Source organism: Esox lucius, chromosome 9, assembly GCF_011004845.1.
Source record: "Esox lucius isolate fEsoLuc1 chromosome 9, fEsoLuc1.pri, whole genome shotgun sequence".
NCBI classification, from domain to species: Eukaryota; Metazoa; Chordata; class Actinopteri; order Esociformes; family Esocidae; genus Esox; species Esox lucius.
The window spans coordinates 9398420-9404955 of record NC_047577.1 but is presented as its reverse complement, the minus strand read 5'-3'; the positions used below and the strand labels follow the sequence as shown (position 1 = coordinate 9404955).

Genomic DNA, 6536 nt, shown 5'->3' with positions numbered 1-6536 from the left:
CTCTTTGTAAATCAGAGAAAAGACAGGTTCGCAGCCACTGGGCTAATTAAAATGAGTTGAAGCAAGGAAAGGCAAATTGAAATGACATCAGTAGCGGGGAAAGCGAGATCGTGTACGGGAGAGACAGCAGAACAATATCAATCTAATAAAAATTGGGAAATTAGTTGTGGCAGAGCAGGCACAAACAGACAGCGGAAAAGAGAGAGAGAGACAGAAAGAGTGGATTGATTCCCAATACGACCTAGACATCTCAATCAGCCTCACCAGTATGGTGGCAGCGTTCAGGCTCCAACACGCATAATTAGAAATGACCAACTGTTATGGATCCACCAACCTGTTCACAGCTTTCCTGTCACGTTCACCCTCACCCGAAAAGCCTGCGCGTCAATGACGACGTGACAAGCTACTGTCACACCACACACCTCTATGTCTTTGTAAACAGGTCGCAAACTTTGAATGACAGAATGTTATAAAACTCTTTTTTTTTTTTTACGGGGTCACGCGAAACCGCTGTTGTTTGCTCTGAATAGAAAAGCCACGGTGACATCATAACATTCCTGGGTTTCTGAACGCGTCCCGGACAGAACCCTAACCCCTACATAGCACGCAACATCCGATCAGGGCCTATAGCAACCAATGTACTGTGCAGGGAACAGAAGGCCTTTTGGGACACATCTGTGGTTCTGGTCAAGCGTGGTCCCCGCCCTGGTCTGCAGAGGCTGGGCCTGCCGGGAGCTTGACACAGTCCTGAGGCCTGGGACAGTTATACATAGCAACTCTTCACCACTGGATGTCCTGCAGAACACAGCTGTGGTCCACATTGACACCCTGACACATACAGCTGGCTGGCACCGGCGCCGAAGAGCAAGACCCAGGGGAGCGAGCAGCTCTTCTGACTCTGGGTTTGAGCTGGGCTAGTGGGAAGTCCTACGCGTCTGATTGGTGACCTGCTGTGTCTATAACTAACCGCGAAACACTGGGCATTTGCCTGGTTATAAAGAATATTCCAGAAGTTAGCCGTCAGGGACACAGTAGGAGGACAGACCCTCTGAAACAACGCCCGAGTCAACTACTAAGTCAACTCTGACCCATCACTCAATATCAACAGAAGGAATGCATGTATTATTTGAAGTAGGGCCGTTAGTGATGGTGTGTAACAAAAGCCTGCCATCACTGTACCAGGCAGAGCGGCGGCTTCCACAACATCCTGGTCACATGATCGCTGCTCCGCTGCTGCCCTCTAGTGAAACACCACCAGACTGGGTAATGCAAAGCAGCATGAGGACACACGGTTAACCCAGAACCCAGAAGGCTTGTGTTAATTGGTCGGGCGCCTGGGGTGGAGTCCCGGGTTTCCGTGCCGGTTGCCTCGCTCGTATCGTCCCCGCGACTGATCTACGGCGCCCTCTAACCTCACGGGCCTCGAGGAGAAGCAGCGTTGCAGAAGTCCAGTGTGACCTCCTACTCCTACAAGCGCACCCTTGCTACCTTCTCTTCCCAGATAAGAATGGAGATTTGATGGGGACGTCCACTCGCCCTCTCCTCCACCAAGATGAGCTAGATGTAGGGAATGAGGGAAGGTTTCTGGAAGAGGCACGTTATTAGGACACGACCAATGCACATAGAGACACAAAGGAAAAAGGGATTACATTTTTTTTTTTTATTAATTTATTATATTTATTTGTCATAGAATTCATTACTTTTTGTTCAAGGTTAACATACAGCCATTCATATACAGAACAAAGGTTTTTTATTTTTCAAAAATTAACTTAGAAATGTACACTTTTTTGTGATGATACCACACGGAGGAGAGGGAAAACATAAGATATTTTCTTCTTTGTAAAATTCCACCATCTCTCAGTCTTTCTCTCATGGTTTCCTCCTTCTTTCGAGTACAGCTGCTGAATACAGGAACATCTAGGGCATGTTCATTAGGGTCCATGACCAAAAACGAACCAGAACGTTTTGCAACACAGAATAAAAAATAACTTCTTATTGGCCCAGGTCCAGAGTCCCTCCCCTGTGTCAGTCAGATTTATTTCATGTGGTGCCAAAATGAACTCGTCCCAGAAACTCACATAACAGTTAACACAGACTGCTTGGACTGATGCTGATTGGTTAAGCAGAACATCTAGCCATGGAACAACACACACACTCACGCGAAAGCAGACAAACTCACATGCTCACATACACACAAGCCAGCACACACACACCCGCCCACACGCACACGCAGTCGAACATGGGCTGGTGATCAGAACAAAAACGACAACAAACAAGCAAAACAATTCTGATCAGACAAAGTAACAAATGTAAAATATTGCTGAAGGTGATATTTCAAACAAATCCAACAATGACAATTTACAACGCGTGTCATCAAGGGGTATGGGGAGACATCGGATATGGTCGTCACACACTGTTGTCATGACATCACCTTCCTCTACTTAAGGGGGTGGGGGTAAGGTTACCGTGTTGATTGTCCTTTGTCCTTGGAGTAGACAGCAAGGCTGGACCCCTGCGACACACATCAATTGGTTTTCCCGTGACTCACGGCGATCATCGGCCAATTGCGTCGGCCTGAGTGCCTCGAAACATACCGCAGTCTAGCTATAGCCAGTGAATAAACCCTTTCCACAGTGAAAACGTAGAAAAAGAAAACCTAGGAACACAAAACAGAATTTGTGTGTGTGTGTGTGTTTAGATGAGTAAGAGCTGGCAGGAAGCCAGGATGGGTTAATGGCCTGAAGACAAAACAGAGCACCTGGGACAATCAGGGGGTGGCGGTCTGAAGCATAGCACAGCCTGTCCGGTGCCAAGGTGGCAGGACTGTACGTGTGTGTGTGTGTGTGTGAGAGAGCGTATGAGTGACTGTTTTTCAGTGTCTCTGGCACCAGACCCCCTTGTCATCCAGTGGACCTTGGCCTTAACACTCTCAAGGGCAAGATGGACCGCTTGTGCGTGTGTGCGTAAAGACGTCATCCATCCTTTTCTCTAGGAAGTCAGTAGAGATGGGACAGGCAGTTAATGACAACAATTGGGTTTCTGTATAGAATGTCACCCTGCCCGTGTGTGCGTGTGTGTGTGCGCGCGCGCCGCGTCAGAAGGCAAATCGTGCTTGGAGGGAGAATAGGCCACCTTGTGGTTTCTGGGAGCTGAACAAAATCAAAGCCTGTATAGAATACAACCGGTTAGCCTACTGTAAGCCCATGAAGAAAAAACTAACTTGAAACGGTTGGCAGAATTAGCCTAGACGTCGCTAACCATTGTCTTTACCATTGTCAATGCAACACTAGTTAGCCAAATGTGTGTGGCTATTGCTAACTTCTCTAAAATTATCAATGCCACACTGGTTAGCAAAATTAGCCTTGCCACTGCTAACTTCCATTCAACGTTAAAAGCAGCAATGGTTAGCCTTCTTTACAATGATCAAAAACCGACAAAGAAAAACCAACAAAAACAATCTGTAACCCACATTCAATACAAAAACACTTCTCATTCACTGTAAGGTGCAATTAATTGTTTCAGACAGAAATACAGCAATCGCCATCTGAGATGTAATTCCGCATGCAAAAATAAGCTTGTGTGTTAAAACAACGGACTCTCACTCTTTCATCACCTCAGAAGTGAGAATAATTGAGGAAACACAGGGGAGAACCTCAGTACAAACATTGAAAGAGTCAGAAGAAAAATAAAACCATAATCCCAGTGTGGCACCAGTCAGAAAGGGGTTTTCCACCTGTCCACCCTCTTGCAGTACCAGTCAGAAGTGGTTTTCAATCATCTCCTCCGGACCCTCCCGTCGACTCACATTCTCGTTGTAGACCTGAACTAGCTCACCCGAATCAAGCGGCCATGGGCTCGATAATAAGTAACAAGTTGATTCAGGGGAGCCGGCTCTGAAATAAATTCGAATACATTAACCGGCTGGAGGTCCCTAGGACGGGTTTGAGAACCGCTGTCCCGCAGCATGTCGAGATATTTCGATTATTCTCCTTGGTTCCGCGCCCAGAAAGGCCGGAACTGGTTCAGAGTGGTTGAGACGGACAATGACAGACAGTTGACATTCACTGAACAATGAGATCCTTTAGGGGCCAAACAGAGGACAGTCAGGGCGGACAAAGTAGCTACAGTAGTCAGACGGGCCATTTAAATGTAATCAGCCACAGGGTGTGTGTGTGTTTGTCCCAACCAGAAAGCATGTCGGATTTCCAACTGAGAGGCATCATGAAAGAACGACCCCTCACTCATGACAAAATAGCACAAATAGCACAGGAAGTTAAGGTGGTTAAGGTTACTGAAAACATACATAATAGCATTACAATGATTGGCAACTGAGTAGTTTTGACCCAAAATGATCAAGGAAGGGTAGGTGCAGAGCTCTTTGTTTCAATGGCGTGGGTAAGATTCTGTAATTGGAATAAAACACCACTACTGTACAGAAGGGGCACAAGGCTTCATTGACAGCCGTTGTTTTGACCCAAAATGGCAGAACAGTCCCTTCTCGTTTTGAAGGCGGAGCTGGAACATAAAGTGGAACGACACTCTACAGAACAAGCAGAAGGCGGGTAGTACTAAGAGCTTTCTGACACCTTTAAAAGACATTAAACAAGAAGCTGCCATGTGTGAGGTAAAAAACTAAAATGAAAGTAAAATACAAAACCAGAAACAAATGACCGCGACCCTCACCCTTTTCTCAACTCATGGTGACAATAAACCAGAGTTCAAAAAAGAACAAGATGACTAAATTACACATGAAAGTGCAAACAAAATGAATTTAAAAAATGTCCTCATACAGTATGTGAACAGTTTTTCTTTAGTTCCACCCAGTGCATCAATAGAAAAATGTCCACTTCTGTTAACACCGTGTTGCTCTCTGTTCCTGTCTGACATAGTTTTCGGCCGGAGGCTTGCTTTCACTTCCTCTGTCAACCTTTTTCTCTTGCATTCTTTCTTTCTCTCGCTCTCCTGTCTCTTTCCAACCCCCATCTCTTCTCAGTCTCTCTTCATCTCTCTTCAGTCCAACAAGTCTTTAACTGTGAACTCTGTGTCCGAGGGGTGGTTAGGTGTGTGTGCGCGCCCAAGCACAGGAAGGATTAAGGTTAAATGTTAACACACACCACATGCACACACATTCACCGCACACACAGAAACTGAACTAAGGGCGTGTGATGGACAGCCATGTGTTATGTTTATGTTTGTTTGTGTGTGTATATAAATGTGCGTGTGTGCGTATGTGTGTGTGTGTGTGTGTGTCTGAGAGTCCATCTGTCGCTCTGATGCTCCAATGTTGACTCTTTGATCTGCGTTGACACAACATATGGCCTCCTGGTTCTTCTCCCTCCCTCCCTCCCTCCCTCGATCCCTCTCTCGATCTCTCTCTCCACTTTCCAAGCCAACAGTCTGTCCTGATAGAAAGCGTCTGTGGAGACACCTCCCAAACGGCCCCCCTGTTCCCTGCATAGGGCTCCCGCAGGACTCTGGTGAAAACCAGTGCACTGTGTGGGGAATAGTGTGGCATTAGGGACAGAGGCAGACATTCATACCACTAATATTCTACACAGCGTCAGTTGTTATTCATGTTGTCATCACACCAGAACACTGGACATTTTCTAACCGACGTTACCCCAGTTTAACGTTGGAGGACGCGCACTGACATTGTTGTTTTAAATTCGATATTACATAAGGTAGCTACCCGGTAATGTTTGAATAAAGGGAAGGTAGCTACCCGGTAATGTTTGAATAAAGGGAAGGTAGCTACCCGGTAATGTTTGAATAAAGGGAAGGTAGCTACCTGGTAATGTTTGAATAAAAGGAAGGTAGCTACCCGGTAATGTTTGAATAAAGGGAAGGTAGCTACCTGGTAATGTTTGAATAAAAGGAAGGTAGCTACCCGGTAATGTTTGAATAAGGGAAAGGTAGCTACCCGGTAATGTTTGAATAAAGGAAAGGTAGCTACCCGGTAATGTATGAATAAAGGAAAGGTAGCTACCCGGTAATGTTTGAATGTGAGTGGAGAGTAGACCATGTTAGCGGTTGGACAAAAGGGTTTGGGCTAAGGCAAGGGTTCATGACGATACATCAGTCATTGAGACGCAAGCAAACTAACACACACACACAAACATTTCACTCTGAAGGGCTGGAAAGGTACTCCTCACACACACTCTTAAGGAGTAACTGGATTGTCACATTACGGCACATTCAGAAACTACATCTGCTACCACGGCAACCTCTCCGTCACAATGACAAGAACCAGGGATGGAGGGAGATGAAGGGAGATATGGGCGGAACAGAGAAACACCTGAACCCCCGGACCCACCCTGACCCCCAGACCCACCCTGACCCCCGGACCCACCCTGACCCCCGGACCCACCCTGACCCCCGGACCCACCCTGACCCCCGGACCCACCCTGACCCCCGGACCCACCCTGACCCCCGGACCCAGCCTGACCCCCGGACCCAGCCTGACCCCCGGACCCATACGACCTCCATTCGTTCATCAACCAAGGTCAGCGCAGTTTCATGGAAACCACGAATCAACA

At 46.9% G+C, this 6536-nt stretch overlaps 1 long non-coding RNA gene across 1 annotated transcript; it reads right to left on the bottom strand.

Annotated features, from left to right (window-relative positions):
• Positions 1-1875: 1875 nt before the first annotated feature.
• On the bottom strand, positions 1876-6340 carry LOC117594924. Its single transcript, XR_004576196.1, has 2 exons — positions 5888-6340; positions 1876-5788 (listed from the first exon to the last, which is right to left on the bottom strand). It is a non-coding gene; the product is annotated as an uncharacterized LOC117594924 (long non-coding RNA).
• Between the last annotated feature and the right edge of the window lie 196 nt (positions 6341-6536).